The 22,819-nt window shown below is 40.1% G+C and overlaps 2 protein-coding genes and 1 pseudogene across 4 annotated transcripts in view; all 3 read right to left on the bottom strand.

Annotated features, from left to right (window-relative positions):
- B3GNT2 (UDP-GlcNAc:betaGal beta-1,3-N-acetylglucosaminyltransferase 2) overlaps positions 1–20,880 on the bottom strand; it is a 65,847-nt gene extending 44,967 nt beyond the window's left edge. Inside the window, exon 1 of one of the 2 annotated variants that reach the window (XM_044264051.1) lies at positions 20,854–20,880. The gene's annotated coding sequence lies outside the window, so the exon portion shown is untranslated. Of the gene's footprint in view, positions 1–7,226; positions 7,247–20,853 lie in introns of those variants that run through there. The other variant, XM_044264052.1, reaches the window with a different exon arrangement.
- The window catches only part of COMMD1 (copper metabolism domain containing 1), a 259,154-nt gene continuing 236,439 nt past the window's right edge, over positions 105–22,819 (bottom strand). For both annotated transcript variants that reach the window (XR_006386211.1, XM_044264054.1), the window contains one exon: positions 105–3,309. The gene's annotated coding sequence lies outside the window, so the exon portion shown is untranslated. The remainder of the gene's footprint in view (positions 3,310–22,819) is intronic.
- On the bottom strand, positions 5,545–6,201 carry LOC122916517 (annotated as a pseudogene).

Below are 22,819 nucleotides of genomic sequence, written 5' to 3'. Positions count from 1 at the left end.
CCCCATGGGATTCGAACTTGCAACCCTAAGATCAAGAGTTGCATGCTCCACCAACAGAGCCAGCCAGGTGCCCCTCTTGATTTATTTACAGTGGAATTAACGCATAGAATAAGAAAATCTTTATTCCTGACCAAGAGGGAAGCGAGATAAGAAAAGTCAGGCAATAACCATGGTACACATTGGAGGGCTTGGGATCTTGAATGTTCAGTCTGGATGTACTTTGCAGCTTTGCCTAGGCCTGACGTGGCCAGAGGGACTGTCCGCTCCATGAGGGCTGCCTTGCTTAGTGCTGCGTCTCCTAGTTCGGCACCTGCACAGAGCTGGTGATCGGTAAGTGCTGGTTGAATGAATGAATAGCCAGAAGCCAGGCAGATGAAGCTAGGTTTAGCATTTCCTGTTTTCTGTGTGTTACATTTCTACATTCAAGGATTTCTTGATCCTCTGACTTCCAGTGGGTTTCAGCCAAATGGTGAGCCCTTGCCGGAAATCAGAGGGAAGGAGGCAACTGATGTAGGGCTCTCCTTCCCCCGACTGACAGCTACACTGTAAGGTGGCCCACTCTATTCCATCCCTCTGCCTGCCAATTCTCTCACTCTGCAGGCTGAAGCATGGGAGTGACTCCCAACCCAGCGTGATCAGCCCCAGGTAATACCTGTCCTTTGTGGTTTCCCCACCAACCATTCTAAATAACCCCTTTATTAAAAGTTACTCAAAGCATCCAATGTGAATATAGCATCTGTTTCCTGCTGAGACCCTCACTGACAGAGTTTCCAGAAACCCACTGTGTACATTTTGCTCTCTGGTTTTCTCTACGTACCAGCACATTCTGCCCTACTCTGTCGGTGGGTACTCGTTGCTTCACAGAGGAGGAGGCTTGCTCAAACTGGCCTAGTATACGATGAACATGGTGGAGTGGCAGAAGGGAACAAGGGAATATCCTGTCCCAACACCAGCAAATACATTGCGTAAGTGCTAAGTGAGGAAGACCACTGGTCGCTACTTTGCCCACCACAAAGTCTCACCTTCTGCTGGGCAAGAAAGCTTTCCTTCTCAGATAAAACTAGTTTCCTTGGCTAAAAAAAGCTTTATTTTTAATTACATTTTATGGCACAACTACAAAATAATAATCAAAGATTCTTTTGGGGAGAAGGCCACGGCTCCTCCCTGACCACACAGGTAATTCACCCAAATGAATGCAGCAGAAGTAGGGGGCAGTGGATGGGGGAATCCACTCTTCTCTGTCATTTTTGCCTTTTAAATTTGATTAAGCCCTTGAAGAGAAAGAGTTAGTGAGCATATCAAGCTGGGCTCCTCTTTCAGCCATTAGTGCTGGGTTAAGGAGAGTAGGTGGAAGGGCTATTTTTATTTTTATGATAATTTATCTTCCCTGAACATACTAATGGGGAAAAGTGCATTTTAAATTTTCTAAAAAAGGAGACTAAAAGGGTCTCATGTGATCCAAGCTTTCTCTCACTTCTAGGAAATATATCCTCCCTTGGCTCTTTGGTACATATTATCTCGTCTACTTGGGATCTGGTTTTAAAGCAGGTTTCCTACTAGGGAGAGTCAACAGCAGTCTAAGAGAGAAAGGCTTGATTTCCTACCTAAGACTCAAATGGAAAAACATGGGATCTGTATGTATTTGTTCTCTTTCTTCCCTGCCCTTACCCCTTTAAAGAGGGGTATACTGGTTTCTTTAGTTCCCTGTCTTTCGGCAACAGCCACTTGAAAGAAAGAATCATGTGGTGATTATTAATTTTGCATGGGATCAACTCTGGCCTCAGCTTTCATTTGAGATGCAGTTACATGAAAAACAGACTGAGTTAATTTCATCCCCTCCGGGGTTGCTTGGCAACAAAGCCTAGTTCCAGATCATCTCTCCTCCTTGGCCCAGAGTGATCTCTTTGGGGTGCCGCTCATGCTAAGGCAATCATCACCCTGTTGCTGTTGCTCCTGAATGTGTCCCTGTGGTCTTGATGGCACAGGGGGTTTGTGGCTTTGCTCCAGTCACACAGCCTGGGGTCTGTGTAAGCCCTGAGCTTGTTAGCACAGAGAACATACTACGCTTGGGGAATTTGGGATTCAAACAATTGAGGTTAGACAGGAAAGAGGGAACATGAGCAATATCTCAGGTGATGCTGGAGGGCAGGGGGCTGAAGTTCTTCGTCTTCCTTTTTTTTTTTTTTTTTTAAAGCATTACTATGTTCTGATTTGGAAATCTTTCTAAGCTACATTGTTAAGTGATAAATGCAAAGTCCAGAAAAGTATGCATAGGATGCTGGTTCTGGGGGGACAGGAAGAAGGAGAAAAGTGGAGGTATGAAAATATTTTGTTTATGTTTGCTTAAAGAAAAACACAGATGGTCCCCTGTAAGTGTTTGTGAGGTATGAGAGTAATGGGCTGGAAAGGGCAGAGGAGGTGGGCTCCGTCTACTGGCTAGACGGGATGCTGCCCAATTCATGAATTCACTTAACAAAGTCAATTAGATCTTCAAAAAAGAAAAAAAGAAAAGGAAAGAAATAAAGAAAGGGTAGATGCAAGAACAAGATTTTCCATCTGTGTACCTCTTTGTACTATTTCTCTTTATAAACTAAAAGAATGTGTTCAATCAAAAAGATTTAAAATAAACATTAAACGAGTGTTAGAACCCCAAAGCAGTGTTAATGTTCGGTAGAGTTGAGGAGGTTTGTTAAAGGTCTATGGGAACTTTTTGAAATGTTTTCATTATTAGTAACCCCAACAAATGTTCTAGGCTTCCCTTCCTGTTTTAAAACCATTCTTCCTATCTTTTATAAAGGAAGTCAGTAGCTACATTTTGAATGACTTGGTGGGAGATAAGGTATCTCTAAGAATTCTGAGCTGCAAAGAAAAGCTGTCAGCTAGGAATATTAGCCTTAATCAGGGTGCATCCATCTCTGTCCCAAATGGCTTCAGCTGTGGTCCCTGAAGATCTGAGAAGGCAGAAGTGACAACCTTGTCAGGGATTGGCCTGAGAATGGAATTCTCGTGGTAGAAGCATAGCTCTTCAATTCATACAAGCCCTCAATTGTACCTTTGTGAGGGTTTTCCGGATATTCTTCAGTGTCTTCTCTCATCTCTGCAGCAAGCAGCATCTCCTCATCTTCCAGATCATTCTGTTGGTAGTTTGCTCCACTAACTAAACTCCTTGAGGATAGATATAATGACCAAGTCATCGCCACACACAGCTCCCTTGGCAGAGCAGAAGTACATACTTTTTCTTAAAATTTTTATTTTGAAGTGATACTTGATTCACATGAAGTTGCAAAAAATATACAGAGCCATAAATGCCTGTTTAAAAAGAAGAAAAAAAATCTTACATCAGTAACCTAACTTCGCACCTAAAATAACTAGAAAAAGAAGGGCAAATTAAATCCAAAGCAAGAGGAAGGAAAGACAAAAAGATTAGAGAGGAAATAATGAAATATAGAATAGAAAAGCAGTTGAGAAAATCAGTAAAACCAAAACTTTGTTCTTGAAAAATCAATAAAATTGATAGACCTTTAAGCTAGATTTATGAAGATAAAAGGAAAGAAGACTCAAATTACTAAAATCAATAATAAAAGAGAACGTTACTATCAACTTTACAAAAATAAAAAGGACTGTAAGCAAAAACTAAGAACAATTGTATACCAACATTAGGTAACACAGATGCCATAGATAAATTCCTAGAAAGACAAAAGCTACTGAAATTGAGTCATTAATAAATAGAAAATCAGGGCCACCTGGGTGGCTCAGTAGGTTGGGCAGCCCCCTCTTGGTCTGGGCTCAGGTTATGATCCCTGGTCATGGGATCAAGCACTGGGTGGGGGCTCTGTGCTCACCAGGGAATCTGCTTGGGATTCTCTCTCTCTCTCCCTCTTCCTCTGTCCCTTCCCCTGCTCATGCTCAATCTCTTTCTCTCTCTCAAATAAACAATAAACTTTTTTTAAAAGGAAATAGAAAATCAAAACCACAATGAGATATCACTTCATACCCACTTGGATAGATATAATAAAAAAGAAAGACAATAACATGTTAGCGAGGATGTGGAAAAATCAGAATTCTCATACACTGATGGTGGATATGTAAAATGGGGCTGCATCTTGGAAAACTGTGTCAGTCCTTCAAAAAATTAAAGAGAGTTATCATTTGACCCAAAAAATCCACTCCTGGGTATATACTCAAGAAAACTGAAAACATATGTTCAAAAAACCCATACATAAATGTGTATAGCGACCTTATTCATAATAGTCAAAAAGCAGAAACCACCTAGGTGTCCATTAAGTAATGAATGAACAAAATGTGGTATGTCTATAAGATGAAATATTATTCAATCACAGAAAGGAATGTAAAACTCATACATGCTACAGTGTGGATGAATCTCGAAAACATGCTGGTGAACAAGGCCAGACACAAATGAACAAGTATTGTATTGATTCCATGTAAGTGAAGTTTCAAGAATAGGCAAATCCACAGAGACAGAAAGTAGCTTAGTAGTTTCTAGAAGATAAAGGATGGGGAAAAGGGGAGTGACTACTGAGGATAGTGTTTCTTTTGTGGTGATGAAAGTGTTCTAGAATTAGTAGTTATTGTTACATATATGTGACCAATATACTAAATTGGACAATGAATATACCAAAGTCCATTGAATTGTACATTTCAAAAGGGTAAATTTTGTGGTATATAAATTATATGTCAGTTTAAAACAGAATGAATAAAAGCAGCAGCTAATGCCTTTAAATATGTGATAAGAGATTCCATTTACCTTCACCCAGTGGTGTATTACCGTATGTCATATCACAACCATGAAAATGACATTAGTATGATGCAAAAAGCTTATTTAGAATTCATCAGTTGTACATGCCCGTGTGTGTGTGTGTGTGTGTGTGTGTGCATGTAGTTCTATGCAGTTTTCTCATGTGGAGATTCATGCAAATACCACCACAATTAAGATACAAACCTGTTTCATTATCACAGGTGTCCTTCCTGCTACCCATTTGACTCATGCCCTCCCTCTCCTCCATCCCTAGCCCCTGCCAACCACTGATCTGTTTCATATCTCAATAATTTTGTTATTCCAAATTTAATATAAATTGCTACACAATACATAAATGTAACCTTTTGAGTTGGCTTTTTTCACTCAGGGTTCAGCGTAATCCCTTAGGATCTACCCAAGTTGTTACATGTATTCACAGTTCATTCTCAATTTTTCATTTTTCTTTGGTAATACAGCATTTTATTTATTCTTTCTGTTAATAACTAATATTTAAGAACATTTTCAATATTAGCAGAACTTAATCACCTGGGTGACTCAATGGGTTAAGCCTCTGCCTTCAGCTCAGGTCATGATCCCAGGGTTCTGGGATCAAGCCCTGCACCGGGCTCTGTGCTCGGCAAGGAGCGCCTGCTTCCCTTCCTCTCTCTCTGCCTGCCTCTCTGCCTACTTGTGATCTCTGTCTGTCAAATAAATAACTAAAATCTTTAAAAAAAAAAAAAGAGAGAGAGAGAGAAGTTCAACTTACTTTTTTAAAAACATCTTGATACTGTGTATTAATAAAAGATAGTCAAAATAATTATGGTCAAAATCATTATAGCAAAGATCACAAATAAATACTGGGTGTCAGTATGTCTACATACAATTCAGTCTTTGGTGTAAAGGTCTTTGGATGCAAAAAAGAATATTTGGTTTATGTCACTAACAGCAATCTCTCTTAATGCTGAGATAGCCTCTTGGTATTTCTTCTGCTGTTGATTTTTAGCATAGTTATCTGTGCCTATAGGAATGGAATTGACTAAAGAGGTACTCATCATGTAAACTCCAAATTAAAGTACATAGCTGATTATTGTAGGAGGTAAACAGGCAATGCAAGTGCCTGGTATTTCTGAGGCCAAAAGGTTAAGCCTAAGGAGTCTAATCAAGATTCAGGAATAATAGTCCATACAAGATATAGTATAAAGCCAAACAGGGAGCTCAAGAGTAAAGCCATAAATCACTCTTTCTGGCAGTGATGTGAACTTTCCACCATTTTCCTCATGAGTTTAGACAATCAGACAGTCTCAGCACTAAGTCCTCTGTTCAAACACTGCAGAGGGTAGGGGTAAAGAGAGAAAAGTGAAAGGCCAAAGTGTGAAGGTACCTCTGGCCCAGGCACAGTGTACCAGAACTCTCCCTGGAAGTGGTAGATGGGACACATCTATTTCCCTTATTTTAAAATAAGTTTTTTTTTTTTTTAAGATTTTATTTATTTATTTGAGAGAGAGAGAGAGACAGTGAGAGAGAGCACGAGCGAGGAGAGGGTCAGAGAGCGAAGCAGACTCCCCATGGAGCTGGGAGCCTGATGTGGGACTCGATCCCGGGACTCCAGGATCACGCCCTGAGCCGAAGGCAGTCGTCCAACCAACTGAGCCACCCAGGCGTCCCTTAAAATAAGTTTTTATTTTCAGAACAGTCTTAGATGTACAGACTTATTTAGATAGGACAGAGAGTTCTTATATACACCACACCCAGTTTCCCCTACCATTGTACATTAGTATGGTACTATTAATGCGCCAATCTGGATACATTCTTAGTAACCTAAGCTCGCATTTTAGATTTCCTCAGGTTTCCCCTAATACCATTTTTCTGTATCAGGATCCTATCTAGGATACTATATGATGTTTGCAGTTATGTCCCCTTAGGCTCCTTTTGGCTGGGACTATTACTCAGACTTACCCTGTTTTTGACAACACTTGAGAGTTTTGAGGACTTCTGGTGAGATATTTTGTAGAAGGTCCTCCAACTGTGATTTATCTGATGTTCCCTCATGATTAGACTGGGAAAATGTGTTTTGGGGAGGAAGGCCACAGAGAAGAGGCGCCATAATCATCACATCTTATCAAGGGGACATACTATCAACATGACTTCTCACTACTGACGTTACTTACCCTTGATCAGCTGACTGGGATAGAGTTGTCAGAATTCTCTACTATAAACTTTCTTTCTTTTTTCTTTCCATACTATATTCTTTGGAAGAAAGTCACCATGCACAGCCTACATTTAAGGAATGAGGAATTATATTTCTCACCTTTAAGGGTAGAACATCTACATCAATTATTTGCAGTTCTGCATGGGAGATATATCTAATATCCTCAATGTATGTATTTACCTAATCACTTACTTATATCTGTATGGAATCATGAATGTTTATTTTATACTTAGGGTTATAATATAATACTATTTTACTCACTGTGTTTTTCACATTGTTCCAGTTTTGGCCATTATGAGCTCATCCAGTTGGCTGCTATGTCCCCATATGACCATCACTATGAGGTTGGTTTGGGTTGTTTTGTTGTTGTTGTTGTTGTTGTTGTTTTAGCACTCTACTACTTTCTGGCACTACAAGATGCTCTAGGATCAAACTGCAAATTTCCTGTCCCATTCCTAGAATCAGACTTTTCTCCAAGGAGGGGCGGAGGGAGGAAGGAAAGAAGGAAGAAAGAAAGAATACAGAGAGTTGCACCTGAGTGGCTTAGTTGGTTAGGCATTTGTCTTTACCTTGCCTTTGGTTATGGTCCTGGGGTCCTGGGATCAAGCCCCATGTCTGGCTCCTTGCTCCCTGTACTGCTCCCCTGCTTATGCTTTTTTGCTATGTCTCTGTCAAATAAATAAATGAAATCTAGGGAGAAAGAAAGAAAGAAAAAAAAAGGAAGGAAGGAAAGAGGGAAGGGAAGAAGGAGGGAGGGAAGAAGGAAGGAGAAAGAAGGAATTCAGAGGTATCCATGTATTGTTTACCAGTTTACCCCAGTGCTAACAGCTTGCAAAACAATATTAAACCAGAATATTGACATTAATACATCCACCAATCTTACTCAGATTTCTTTAACTTTTTACTCATTTGAGTGTTTATACAGTTTAATCTCGTGAGTAGGTTTATATATCCACCACTACGTCAAGATACAAAAGAGTTAAAGAACCACAAGGATCTCTTTTGCTTCCTTTTATGGTTATACTCATTTCCATCCATCACCTCTTCCCTACATTCCTAATCACTGGCAAATACTAATCTGTTCTCCATTTTTAAAACTTAGTTATTTTAAGAATATTATATAAATTGAATCTTTCAGTATGTATCTTTTTGGATGGGCTTTTATTTGGACTCGATATCATTTCCTTGAGATCCATTACGTTGTTCTGTGTATCAGTAGACGGTAACTTTTCTATTGTTCCATAGTATTCCATGATGTAGAAGTACTCAAGTTCGTTTAACCATTTCATCTGGTTGAAGGACATTTGGGTTGTTTTTGCTTTTTGGCTTTTATAAATAAAACTGCTATAACCAACTCATGTACAAGTTTTTGTGTGAGTACAGGTTTTTAATTACTCTAGGATAAATATTCAAGGAGTGCAATTGCTAGGTCATATGGTAAGGGCATGTTTAGGTTTGTGAAAAACTGCCAAACTGGTCTCCAGAACGGCTGTGTCATTTTACATTCTCACCAGTGATTTATAAGTGATTGGGTTTTCCCGCATCCTTGCCAGCATTTGGTGTTATCACTAATTTTGTCTCAGTCATTCTGACAGATGTGTACATACTTTTTTTTAGAAAGCCATAAATATTTTGAAACAATTGAACCAGTACCTACTGGCTAACGTTGCCTGTATGCCCAGCTCCAGGTTAGGCTCTTTGCATATGGAGGAAACCCAGCTTACGTACAAGGACTGGGGAGGCAAGACCAGAGTAGGAGAGGATGCCAGTTCCTGCCAAATCATTCTGACAAACCCAGTGAGCTCATCAGTATTGCCGGGTGTTGGATAATAAACCCTGAGTCCCTAACAGAAACCTGTGTCAAGGAAATCTCCATGGAGTTCAGAAGGGAAAACAAAAACAAAACAAAACAAAAACAAAAACAAAAAAAACAAAAACCCAACAATTCTGTGAAGGGGTAGAGGAAAGAAAATATTGGATCCAGTTTGGCTGTTTGAAAACTCCAGGTAAAAAGAATGGCATTTACTCTCTGGGTTTCCAAAAAGAGGTTCAGATTCTGCCTGTGTTTTGCAAAGAAATAGGACAAAGCTAACAAAGGCCCACCTGTGGCAAAATGAAACTGATTTTCAACCTGAGAGACCATCCTATCTCTTTCTAGTAGCTGTTAAAGAAGAGTCCTAGATTATCATCCAAGTTCTCATTTTCCTCAGCTTCTGTCTATTGTATTAAGCTTAGGGCATTAAGTTCCATTTACTGAGAACTGTGAGTATGGACTGTGCAGTTACTGAATCTCAGTAATCTAAGGAGTAGATGACCTTGATATATCAAAAATATTTAGCTTTTTTTTTTTTTAAAGATTTTATTTATTTATTTGAGAGAGAGGGCGCATGGAGTTAGGGGGAGGGAGAAACAGAGAGAGAGAGAGGGAGAAGCAGGCTCCCCACTGCGCAGGGAGCTGGCAAGGGGTTTGATCCCAGCACTCTGGGATAATGACCTGAGTTGAAGGCAGATGCTTAACCTACTGAGCTACCTAGGCGCCCCCAAAATATTTAGCTTTAAAAAAATAATGTTTTAGGGGGCACCTGGGTGCCTCAGTGTTAAGTGTCTGACTCCTGATTTTGGCACAGGTCATGATCTCAGGGCTGTGAGATGGAGTCCCACATCTGGCTCCACATTGGGCGTGGAGCCTGGTTAAGATTCTCCTTCTCTCCCTCTGCCCCTCCTCTCTCTATTAAAAAAAAAAAGAGTCAACTTTGAAATGACACAGAACACTATGCTCAGGACCGCATAGAGGAATAATACTATCAGAGGACTTTCTGTCCTTGCTGGCATACCTTTCTCCCCCCCTTCCCTTCCTGACCTTCACCCCAGGGGACATCTATTGTCTATACTCTGCTCTGATTTTTCTAAAAAGTATTTATTTATACCCCACCCTATTCCAAAAAGGCTTTGAAGAAATTTAAAAATTAAAGTATTTTCCTATATAAAACAAAACAACAAAAAGGAACAACAGAACCAAAACTAGTTAGTTAAAAAGAACAGAAAAAAAATAGATATGGCCAAGTTTGTATTTATCATCCACAACAATTATATTTTGCTTTACAAAGAATGCTCTTAGCCTCTAATACTCAGATGCAACAATACTCTTTTAGAAAGCCATCATTTGAATTTCCCATATGATGTCTTCAAAGTTTTAGGTTCAATTTATATGCCCTTATTTTCCATTTCACTATTTTGTTCTTCAATTATTGAGCTTTTAGTGGCTTATCCACTTAAATAAACATCTTAAAAAGTATTTTCCAATAGTCTAAGACTCCAGCTGATGGCTATTAATCCTAGAAAACTCAACAGATAGTCCCTCTGTTGCTCCCATAGACAAGCATTATTCATCTGAAAAACTTTCTGACAATAATTTGCAAAGATGTGACGAAGCCAGTTTTTCAGAGAGAAAAATCAACTGAAGAATAAATACATATTGAGGTACTCTTGTTAATATATGCTACCTGAGATTAGGGCCCTTGTCTCTCTTGTCCACTAATGAGCCTCTTACAGTGCCTGGAACATAATAGACATCCAAGTGGTTACTAAAAATTACTGAATGCCCTCTTTGCATAGGAGACTCTTCTCAGACATTCTGGGAATATGCAGAAATAATGGATCCTGGATGACCAGCAACCATTCATATACACATCCAAATCCTATGGCAGAATATGTATCTATTTAATGGTGGGTAAAAGCTTTAACTTTCTATGCAAAGGGTTTTCAGAAGACCTAAGCTTCCCTTTGTGGTTTCCCTCTTCTCTGGAGATCATAGAAACACCGCACAGGTCCATGATGGGAAAGTAGGAGAGCAATATGCACTGAACAGCCTTGGACAGTTGCATGTGGGCACAGTCTAGCGTTTAGTCACCCCCTCAACCACTCAGCCTCTGGGAAATGGCCCCAGTGCCACCATTTCATGAAGGGAATACAGTAGCAAGAAGATATGTTTGAAATGTTCTCTTGGATTCTCTAAGTTTTGTGGTCTCTTGGATTCTCTAAGTTTTGTGGTTGTGGTTTATCCCAGATCTCCCAAGCTCCAGGCTTTATTGCCCACCCACCCCGGGCCATGCTAATGCTGCCACCTGACTTCTCAGCTGCAGCCCTGTCATCTTTTCCAAATACTTAAGTGCCCATTAGTTTATAGTGCTGCTCATGCTGTAGCATTTTATGTCTGGCTCCTGCCCTCTTAGGCAACAGGCAAATAAATGTTTATAGTGAGAGAACCAATTGAAAGACTAATAAATAAACGATATGGGATATACAAACTATGCTCCAAAACCTTAACTGGTGAGTAAAATCCCCAGACCATTTTGATCAGACTATAACATTTCTCTTTTTGATAAATACACTAAAAGAGTACAGCAAGTTTCTCAGTCTTGGTACTGTTAGCATTTTAGTCCAGAGAAGTTTTGTTTTTATTTTTGGTTTTTTTTTTAAGGTTTTATTTTTAAGTAATGTCTACACCCAATGTGGGGCTTGAACTCACAATCCCAAGATCAGGAGTTGCATACTCTACAGATTAAGCCAGCCAGGCACCCCAAGATAAGTTTTCTTGGGAGTGCTGCCCTAACACTGTCCTGGGTCTGTACTCACTAGATGACAGTGGCAGCCCCACTGTCTCCAAATATGGCCAAATGCCCTAAATGAGAACCATGTTATAGAGTAAACAACACAATCCAAAACCAAGACCTACAAAGAAAGTCAATGAATACATCAACCCAAAGCTGATTATGGAATTTGATCTTAAAAACAGGCAGAATTTCAAAAATTGGTGAATCTTGCAACTTCCTGAAACTTAATTTTTTTTCAAATAAAAAGGCTTTTAAAAAAATAGTTCAGAAGAGATAGATGGGTTCAAGCTCAATTCTTTTTTTTAAAGATTTATTGAGATATAATTAATATACTATATTATTGACCCATTTAAAATATAAAAGTCCATGTTCTTTAGTCAGTTCACAGGTTTGTGCAGCCATCACCACAGTTGATTTTAGACATTTCCATTCTCTCCCCAAGAAATCCTCTACCCATTAGCAGTTACACAGACTGCCTCCAGGCAACCACTAATCTACTTTGCCTCTATAGGTTTGCCTGTTCTGGACATTTTATATAAATATAAATGTAATTATAAATGTAATAAATTTAAATGTAATATGTAGTCTTTTAGGACAGGTTTCTTTCACTTAGTATGCTTTCAAGCCTCATCCATGCTGTGGCATGTATCAGTCATTCCTTCTTATTGCTGAAAAATAGTTTTTGGTGAATGTATATTTTCATTTTTTTTTAAGGTTTAATTTATTTGAGAAAGAGAGAGAGAACATGACCCAGGTGAGGGACAGAAGGAGAAGAAGACTCTCTGCTGAACAGGGAGCCTGATAAAGGCTGGATCCCGGAACTCCAGGGAGAAGCAGACTCTCTGCTGAACAGGAAGCCTGATAAAGGCTGGATCCCGGAACTCCACGATCATGACCTGAGCCAAGGGCAGACACTTAACCAACGGAGCCACCCAGGTGTCCCTATATTTTCATTTCTCTTGTGTATATTCCCAGTAATAGAGTTACTGGGCCATATGATAACTCTAAGTTTATGATTTTGAAGAACTGCCAAGCTGTTTTCAAAAGTGACTGTAACATTTTACATTCCCACCAGCAGTGTAAGAAGGTTCCAATTTCTCTGCATCCTCCACACTCATTGTCTGGTTTTGCTTTAGTTATCTTGTCTCATTGTGAGTTGCACTTCCAAAGAAGTATACAGATAGCTAGTAAGCACATGAAAAGATTCTCAATGTTATGAGTCTTAATAACTTAATTATCAATAACTTAATTATTAATTATTATTAATTAATTTATTATTATTAATTATTAATAACTTAATTATTAAGACTCATAACGTTGAGCATCTTTTCATGTGCTTACTAGCTATCTGTATACTTCTTTGGATGAATGTCTATTCAAATCTTTTCCAATTTTCAAATAATTAAGCTTTTTGAAGTAATTGTGTATTTGCACAGTGCTGTAAAAATAGAGAGATCCTGTATATCCTTTACTCAGTTTTCCCCATGTAACATCTTGTCAAACTGTCCTACAGTATTACAGTCAGGATATTGACATTGATACAGTCAAGACACAGAACATTTCCATTGTCTCTCTGATCTTTCATGTGCCTTTTTATAGCCACACCCACTTCCCTCCTGCCCCTACCGCCTCCTTACCCCTGGCAACCACCAATCTGTCCTTCACTTCTATAATTTTGTCATTTCGAGAACAGTATATAACCTTTTGGGATTGTTTTTTCCCACTCAGTATAATTCTCTGGAGATTCATCTAGATTGTTGCATGATTAATAATTTACTTCCTTTTATTGCTGAAGAATATTTCCTTGTATGGATGTACCAGTTTGTTTAACCATTCACCTGTTGAAGGACATCTGGGTTGTTTCCAGTTTTGAGCTATTACAAATAAAGCTGCTATAAACATATGTGTATACAGGTTTTGGTTTGAACATATGTCTTCATTTCTCTGGGATAAATGCCCAGGACTGCAATTCTGAGTTGTTTGGTAGTTACATGTTTAGGTTTTTAAGACACTGCCAAACCGATTCCCAGAGTGTCTTTATCATTTTATATTCCTTCCAGCAATGTGCGAGTGATCCAGTTTCTATGAGTGAAGACCGAGTGGGGGAGGGGAGACCCGGTCCTCTTTTCTGTTTGCCTGCTATGGAGCTTTTGCAACAAGAGGCTGTGGGACAGGGGTGAGAAAACTGGCAGCCTGTCAATCCTAGGGTTAAACTGTGATCCCAGACTGAGAGATTCTGGGGAGGAGCCTCTGTCTTCTTGGCTGTACTTGTATGGAGTATAATGCCTAGCGTAGAACTTCTAGACCATGAAGCTGGGAGAAGGGGTAGAGGAGCTTGTCTGTGTTTCAAATGCCATAGCCTTTTTCTGTTCTTACTGAGATTTAGTAGATTGTCTTGGATGAATGTTTCTTCATCTGCAGTATGCCCTTAGGACAATTTCCAGAGACTCGAAATTTTACCAAATTGCAGTTTGCTGGGGGGAAGTTCTGCTGAGCTCCTTACTCTGCCATTCTGGAAGTCCCAACCCCTCAAGCTTGACTCTTGATCTGACCAAGAATCTGATAGAGGGGGAAATCCCCCAGCCTGCCAAAGAATTCTCAGTTCCTCGAAGAGTAGATCATCCCAAACCCCCGTGGCCGTTGCCAACACTGGATGTGCTGTGCCTCCCTGCTGTCTTAGCAACCTAGTAGGCTGGTGGAGGTGCACTGCCCAGACAACTGGGAGCTAGTCTGCCTGGACTAGGAAAATAAATCTTTTTTTTTCCCCCTAAGGGAGAATGGATATGTTAGATCACATAAAATGGATTCAAGATAGAAGACTGAAACCGCTACTTGAATTTTAAATCCCAAATACTGCCACTTGCAGTAGTACATTGTCTTGGTCAACTCAGCTGTGTGACTTATTAAGCTGGGCACTGACAGAGGAGTCAGTAGGTCGGGCTAAAGAAGTAAGGCAGGGACAAGCTTTTCTGTTTGTCTAAATGGATAATACAGCAGCACGGTTCACAGAATTGTATATAGTAGGAAGCTTCCCTGGCATTCTTGTCCCTCTACCACTCAGTGGTCTTCTCCCAACAGGGGGATGTTTTATAAAAACAAATACAGACATATATCCTACTTTCCTTAGAAGGGCTTGGGTTTGAAGCCCACTTTTGTCCCTCTCAAAATGAGCTGTGCAATCAGGGATAAGTCATCTGACCTCTTTGAGCCTCAGATTCTTCACCTGAAAAATGGGAATAATAGTACCTACTTCACAAGGTTAGGGTGAACATTAAGTAAGATTGTGTCTAACGGCGCTTTCTAAAAGCACTGTGCCAACATCAGCTGTTCAAATGGGAGCAGCATCGGTGGACCAATAGTGAGGTAGAGATTGGCTGTCCAAGGTAGGTGCTATGGGATCCGGAACTGGTGGTGCTGAGGAAGTACCTGAAGCTGACTGGGGAAGAGAGAACATGGGCCACAGGGAAACTCCAACGTGGCTGAAGTAGGTATGAGATGGGATACGACTGGTTTACAAGGCAAAAACTTTGTGAAGCCAGTGACACACAAAAACCACCAGGAAGGGACTGGACCTTTCCATCTGTCTATCACCCATGTACTGAAGGCAGCCAGCAGGGTTCCAGGCTAGCTGGGCCCTGATGAAGAGTGGTACCTTCTCCCGGGAATAGGCCTACTTCTGGACTACTTTAGACACAATGTTGGGCTTAAAACCCAAAATGGTTTTAGGTAGAGTGGTGTCTTTCAAAGACCATCCAGAAAGACCTCTTCCAAAGATCATCCAGAGTCTAATTTATTACAGGGCCAACCCAGGACTTCTGATATAGGTTCAGGCCAGCAATCAAAAAATTAGGACCCAAACTGAGTTAGCCTTCTATCTGTTTGCAACTTTTTTCTCTTTGGCAAAGTTCAGCAGCAGGGAAAACAGGAGAAACCTGAGAATTGTGACACAGAATCCAAAAAATGTCTTAGGTTTTTCTCTACCTGGGTTACTACATTGGAAACACCTTACAGGGGAGTCTGTCCTAGATTCTTCTTTTCCCCTGGAACCAACTTCAAAGGATCATAGAGATGGTGAGCTGCAGAAGAGGCCAACAGTCTCTGAATAGGATGTGATAGACAAATCTCTGCCGAGGAGAGATATGTGTAGCAGGTGTATATAGCAGGAAGACAGGTGAAAGACAGGTGTAGAGAAGGCCAGTTCAGAGGTCGGACTTTCCCATTCCTCATCCCCTTTTGCGGGGGACTTCTACATGCAACAAGACGAATAGTTACTAGTTGCTATCCTGCAGGCTACTTCTCAGGCCACAGATTCTGCAGCTTCATTAAGTTTCTTACCATGTCTGGCTGAGGCGGGGGGCCTGGCAATTGCCTGAGGTTGAATAATGGCTGAGGGAGCACCAAATCAGACCCCAGAGGCCAACAGAGTTGACTGACCCTCTGCAATCTCAGAGTTTACTTTTAATGAGAACTGAGTATTTATTTTACAGCCAAAATGAACTCCAGTTGCTGAGGCTGAGGAGTCTGTGTCATTATCACTCCAGCCTCAGGGATACTTCCAAGGACAGGTCTAAAGCTCCCTGTCATGAACTCTGGTATGTTCTGGAAGCATTCCACCCTCTCTTGCTAACTCTCAGAGATTGATTAAATAAGAAATTGAAGAAGAGGGTGCCTGGGTGGCTCAGTCGGTTAAGCAACAGACTCTTGGTTTCGGCTCAGGTTGTGATCTCAGGATCCCAGGTGACCTCATGAGTTTGAGGTCTGTGGGGCTCCCTGCTCAGCAGAGTCAGCTTGAGACTCTCTCTCCCTCTCCCTCTGCCCCTTCTCCTGCCCGCCCCCCTCCGCACCACACTTGTGCTCTCTTTCTCTCTCTCAAATAAATAAATCTTAAAAAAAAAAAAAGTTGAAGGAGAAACAGAGGGTTTGAAAGGGATGCATCTGTGCAGTACTCACGGGCACGAAGGAGCAAACTGGGAGGCTGAAAAAAAAACTTTATCTTTTTGTTATTGTTTGCCTTTTAATAACTGTTTGCTTTTTTTATAAAACTGTCTCTGCCTCCCTTTTTCTTCCAACTTTTTATTATAAAAAGTTCATTTCTTCAGCACCCCCCAAAAAAAAAGAAAAAAAAAAAAAGAAAAATTCCAAACCCACAGAAAAGTTGAAAAACATGTACAATGACAATCAAAAGAACCCATAAAAATAAACTGGACTTCATCAAAATTAAAAACTTCTGCTCTTTAAAAGACACTGCTAAGAAAAAGAAGCCACAAATTGGGAGAAAATATTTTTATCTGATAAAGGAATTGCATCCAGAATATAAAAAGAACTCATGCAACTCAATAAGACAGCAGATACCCTAATAAAAATGGGCAAAAGACTTGAACAGACATTTTTCAAGGAAGATATACAAATGGAAGGTGGGCATGGAAAAGATGCTGAACATCATAAGTCATTAGGAAAATGCAAACTAAAACACATAATGAGATACCATGATAACGTACTGAAATGGCTATAATCAGAAAAACTAACAACACCAAGCCTTGTTAAAAATGTGGAGAACAGAAACTCTCATATATTGCTGATGGAAATGGAAAACAGTACCACCACTTTGGAAAAGGTTGGCAGTCTTTTATGGAGGAATTAAGTATCTCACTCCTTGATATTTACCCAAGAAAAGTGAAAATTTGTGTTCACACAAAAATCCACATGCAAATATTTATAGCAGCTTTACTTATAATTGACTAAAATTGTAAACAACCAAAAGTCCTTCAGCTGATAAATAGATAAGCATTTTGGTACATCCATACAATGGGATACTAAATAGCAATAGCATGGTACAAACTACTGATGCATGAGAAAACATGGATGGATCTCAAACATACTATGCTAGGTATCATGGGTTCCATTGTGTTTCTCCATCAAAAAATAAGTCCTAATCACTAAACATCTCAAATAGTGAACTTATTTAAAAACAGGGTCATTACAGAAACAATATTGAATAAAATAAATAAATTTGAAAATAAAAACAGGGTCATTACAGATAAATTAGCTAAGCCACTTGAACAGAGTAAGCCCTTGCTCCAACTGACTGATGTCCTTGTAAGAGATACACAGGGAGAACTCATGCAATATCAGAGGCAACACATTGGGAGAACACCACGGGATGACAGAGGGAGACAGTGGAGTTAAGCAGCTGCAAGATATGCAATGCCAAGGATTGCTGGTGATGCCCAAAGCCAAGAGAAAGGTATGCACAGATTCCTCCCCAAAACTATCCAGAAAGTGTGGTCCTTCTGACACCTTGAACTGTGAGATAATAAATATCTGTTGTTCTAAACTGCCTACTTTGTGGTACTTTGTTACAGCAAAGCCAGGGAAATATTGCACTAAGTTAAAGCAGACTCAAGGGCATTTATATGACGTTCTAGAAAAGTCAAAACTACAAGGATAGAGAATGGATCAGTGGTGCCCAAGGTTGGGGCTAGGATAAGGGGATGACTATGAATAAGTAAGGGAGAATTTTAAGGGTGATAAAAATATTCTAGATCTTGACTGTGATGGTAGTTATATGACTGCATGTGTTTGTCAAAATTCATAAAACTTTATAGTATATAAATCTTAAAATTTTGAAGTTTATTCTATGTAAATCATACCTCAATAAAGCTGACCCTCCAAAATTCATAAACTATAAACAAACAAAACCATCATACAGTGGTCATCTGTATATCTTCCACCCAGATTCAGTGGTACATATGCTTTATCTATATATGTATTTTATTTTTGCTGAATCATTTAAAAATAAGTTGCAGACATCACGATAAGGACATTTTTCTACATAAGATATGTAAGAAAAGTAACAATAATTCCCAAGTATCATCTAATATATAGTCCATATTCCAATTTCTCCAATTGTAGTAAAAAATGTCTTTTGTAATTGCCTTTTTCTAACCAGGATCCAATCAAGGACCATATTTTACATTTGGATGTTATGTCTCCTCAATCTCTCACTTTTAATCTAGGTTAATCTTCCCCTCTTTTTCTTTTGATGACCTTTTGTCTAGGCCAGCAGTCTTGCAGAATATTCTACAATTTCTGGATTTGTCTGACTACTTCCTCACAGGATTACCATATTTTCTTCTCTTTATTTCCTATAAACTAGAAGTTAGGGCTGGAGGCTTGATAGATTCAGGCTAAACACTTCTGGCAAGAACAGTTCACAGGTGATAGAGATCTATTTTTCCATCTGGTTGGCCTCTCTGTAGACCTATCTTCCTGCCCTTCTTTCTCATACCAATAGGACTTGTGTACCTATGCAACAAAATCTTGTGGAGGGACTAGTACCAACTACATACTGAGGCCACAGCTATCAGTAAGACAGTTCCTGCCCTAAAGGAGATTAATGAATGAATAGCACCCTTTTTCATCTGATAAATATTTACCAACTGCTAAAGGATCCAGATACCATGCTAGGTTGTAGGGATACAACAGTAAACAAATACAAACATAGTCCCTGCCTCCAAAGAATTTATAGTCTAGTAAGTGAGAAAGACATTCATGAAAAAAACAAAACAAAACAAAACAAAGCACAAAGATCCAGAAATAGCTTGTGATAAACACTATGAAAGAAAAACACAGAAGAGTACGACTCTGTATAATGGGAAGAGCTGACCTAACGAGTGCACCATTTGAGCTGAGGTCTGAAGGATGGGCAAAAATTTTAATCTGAGCTCATCAAGATTCTAGGCCTAACTTCTGGTTTATAGGAAATACTGGGGACAGAGGAATTTTAAATCACATTGCCTTGAATTAAAAAACCCTAACCAGAGAAGTTCAGAATTAAAGCCAGACCAAACCAGTGGTCTAGGCTGTCATCCAAAAGAACTGTGGATCCTGCAAGAAAAGATGGTTTGTTAAAGCCTTTGACTTTATTCTACCTTTTTAAATATTCAGGTTAGACCAAAGGGCTCAAATTCTTGTTGCTTCTAATAGTAATTATGATACTTTTTTAAAAATAACTTTTTCCTTAAGCCACACAACAAGCAACAGAGTCAGAATTCAATCCATAATTGCTGGCACCTTACAAAGCCCCTGTATTTGACTATGACATGACGATTTTCCCAGAAATAATGATAATGGTAACTATCAAGGTACAGCTAAAGGAAAGGTGTTTTTTGTAATATAACTCAAAAAGGGACAGATAGATGTTCTTTTAGCATGACAAGGACACAGGGGTAATGCCAGCAGGAGGTTAATTGGCTCAGTATGAATGATCTGGTTATTTTTAGATGCTTGAATGGGAGGCCAGAAATTTCCACCCCCCACCCTCCTTACCCTCCAACAGGAACAAAAAATTACTGTGCTTTTAAGAAATAAAAAGCAGTTGGGGTGGTGGGGGGTGAATAGAGAAAAGGACTATGGGGAAGGGGAATATGAAAGAGGAGACAAGGAGAGCTTGAGAGGAAGTCTGCTAACCAGAGTTTGGCTCTGCAACTGCCATGGCCAATAAGCCCCTCACTCTTGGTTGTATAGCTTATGGAAGTTACTCAAATCTCTGTCATGCTGTGCACTCTAGTTTGGTTAGAATATGATAGATGAGAGGGGCGCCTGGGTGGCTCAGTGGGTTAAAGCCTCTGCCTTTGGCTCAGGTCATGATCCCAGGGTCCTGGGATCGAGCCCCGCATCAGGCTCTCTGCTCCGCGGGGAGCCTGCTTCCTCCTCTCTCTGCCTGCCTCTCTGCCTGCTTGTGATCTCTCTCTGTCAAATAAATAAATAAAATCTTAAAAAAAAAAAAAGAATATGATACATGAGGCTGAATAAAAAGATTCACTCACCACACTCCGTGATTCTGTGTATTCTTCAATAGCCAGCTGGAAGATGATTTTGTTAGGAACTGTTCCATGATGGGCTTCCAATAACTTCTAATATCATCAGGCACTGTGCTAAGTGCTTTAGATACACTCATTATCTCTAATCCTCTCAACAGCCCACCAGAAGAGGTCACTGAGACTTACTCACCTAAGGTCACAAAACTGCCTAGCCAGAAAATTTTTAGTTGTACCTGTCTGACTTGGATACAGATAAACTAGCCCAGAACAGTGCTTCTCAAACTATCTGTGAAGGACCAATTTTTAAATTTTAATCTATCACAGCTTGACAGTTTTGGAAGATACATAATTTTGTAAAATATAAAATGAGGAAAGATATGCACAATACAAGCCCAAACTTACAATCAACAGACGTACTCTGGGAAATTGCTGAAAATGTTTCTAAACACTTACTCTGAGCGTCTGTCTTCAGAGTGAATCTTGTCACGGAATGGCACTAGTATAGACTAGTAGCTCAGGTCATGTGGGCACATCAGAATCATTCCTGAACTTTTGCCAAATACCGGGCCTGCACTCCACCCAGACTCTGATTCAGCAGGATTGAAATATTTAATAGACACTTCCCAGGGGATTCTGATGTCCATCCCTGGTTAAGAACCACTGCTATTCTGACATGTTGCCAAAGCTACTATTTGCAGCTTGGTACAAATCCAAAGAATCAAGATCCTCTTTCAGAATTCCCTGAAACCAGTACTGGGCATTGTGGTGGGGAAAAGGAGGAAGGGCAAAATGCCAGGGAACTGAGAAATTCAAGAGTGGCCCTCTTAACATCTATACTATCACATGGTACTATTTCAATATCCTTTCAACTTAAAATTTTTAATGTCTGGCTCAAGTATGAAAACACCCTGAGTAGCAAATGAGAAGCTGTCAAAATTGCATTTTGCAGATAATCATCCCCATCAAAGGTAACACCTCTATTTTGCTTCCTCCTCCTTACACAACCCTGCCTTTGTAAGGCTATCTCCTGCATCCAACACTTGAGGGATTCTGGGAACTGTCGACCCCAGAGAAAAACCGTGAGTTTTTAATTTACCCTAGAGGACAGCAAGCTGGTGGGACAGCCAGTAGGGAGAAACAGCCTGGGAGAAAAGCACTCTACCTTTTCAGTTCAGGGCCAACAGTGAAAAGTAGATGTGGGATGAGGCCTCACAGGAAGGTTCACAAGAGACCTGAGTGAGAATAGGAAGTGCTGGTATGTGTATTCCCTCAAGAAAAAAGTCCAGCGACCTACATGACCCCAAGAGAAGTGAGGACTGATAAGATGTTTGTGGGGGAAAAAAGTGACAAGTAGGCCGACTGAACCCAAATACAATTTTTTTCAGAGTGGTTACATTTTGTTAGTATTGCTGGTATGCACGTGTGTGTTCATTGACCTTGCCACAATTTTAAACAAGTACACACCGAGTCTGATGTACACGATGTGTACTGTTCTCTCTCGGTTCCAGTCCTTGATGGGCATATTCATACAGCAGGTGCTCAATAGAATTTGGAAATACTCTCCCAATTTCGTTGGGAGAGTATTTCCAAACTCCTTGATGGATGTTTCCAGACTACATCAAGGGTTGCTAAAAGCAGTAAGAAAAAGACAACTCAAGAGAAAAACAGGCAGGGGCGCCTGGGTGGCTCAGTCGTTGGGCGTCTGCCTTCGGCTCATGTCGTGATCCCAGGGTCCTGGGATCGAGCCCCATGTTGGGCTCCCTGCTTAGTAAGAAGCCTGCTTCTCCCTCTCCAACTCCCCCGGCTTGTGTTCCCTCTCTCGCTGTGTATCTCTGTCAAAAAAACAAAAACAAAAACAAAAAACCCAGGCAAACGATATGGACGATTTCACAGAAAAAATAAAAACAGCAAAGTAAAGATGCTCAACCTCAGTGATGACTGAGAAAATGCAAGGCAAAATGAAAATTTGTTTTTGACTCATTATATTGGCAAAAAGTGTGATAATATTCTCTATACCAGGGGTGCCTGGATGGCTCAGTGGGTTGAGCCTCTGCCTTCGGCTCGGGTCATGATTCCAGGGTCCTGGGATGGAGCCCTGCATCAGGCTCTCTGCTCAGCAGGAAGCCTGCTTCCCCCTCTCCCTCTGCCTGTGTCTCTACCTACTTGTGATCCCTGTCAAATAAATAAAATCTTAAAAAAAAATTTTCTGTACCAGTTTCATAGGTTGGTGGTCTCTGCAGTACTAATTTGTAAGTCTCAAGACATGTTGTTAAGGGTAAAAGCAATCTGCAGGACATGAATACATACAGTATAATTGCACTTATGTCACAGAAACATAAAACAATACTGTAAATATGGGCATATAGTGTAAATAGGTAAAAATGATTAAAAAATTGGAAGGATTTACACTCACATGACC

This window comes from Neovison vison, chromosome 8 (genome assembly GCF_020171115.1).
Source record: "Neovison vison isolate M4711 chromosome 8, ASM_NN_V1, whole genome shotgun sequence".
NCBI classification, from domain to species: domain Eukaryota; kingdom Metazoa; phylum Chordata; class Mammalia; order Carnivora; family Mustelidae; genus Neogale; species Neogale vison.
Note: the sequence above shows the minus strand (reverse complement) of the source record. Positions and strands in the feature narration are given on the sequence as shown.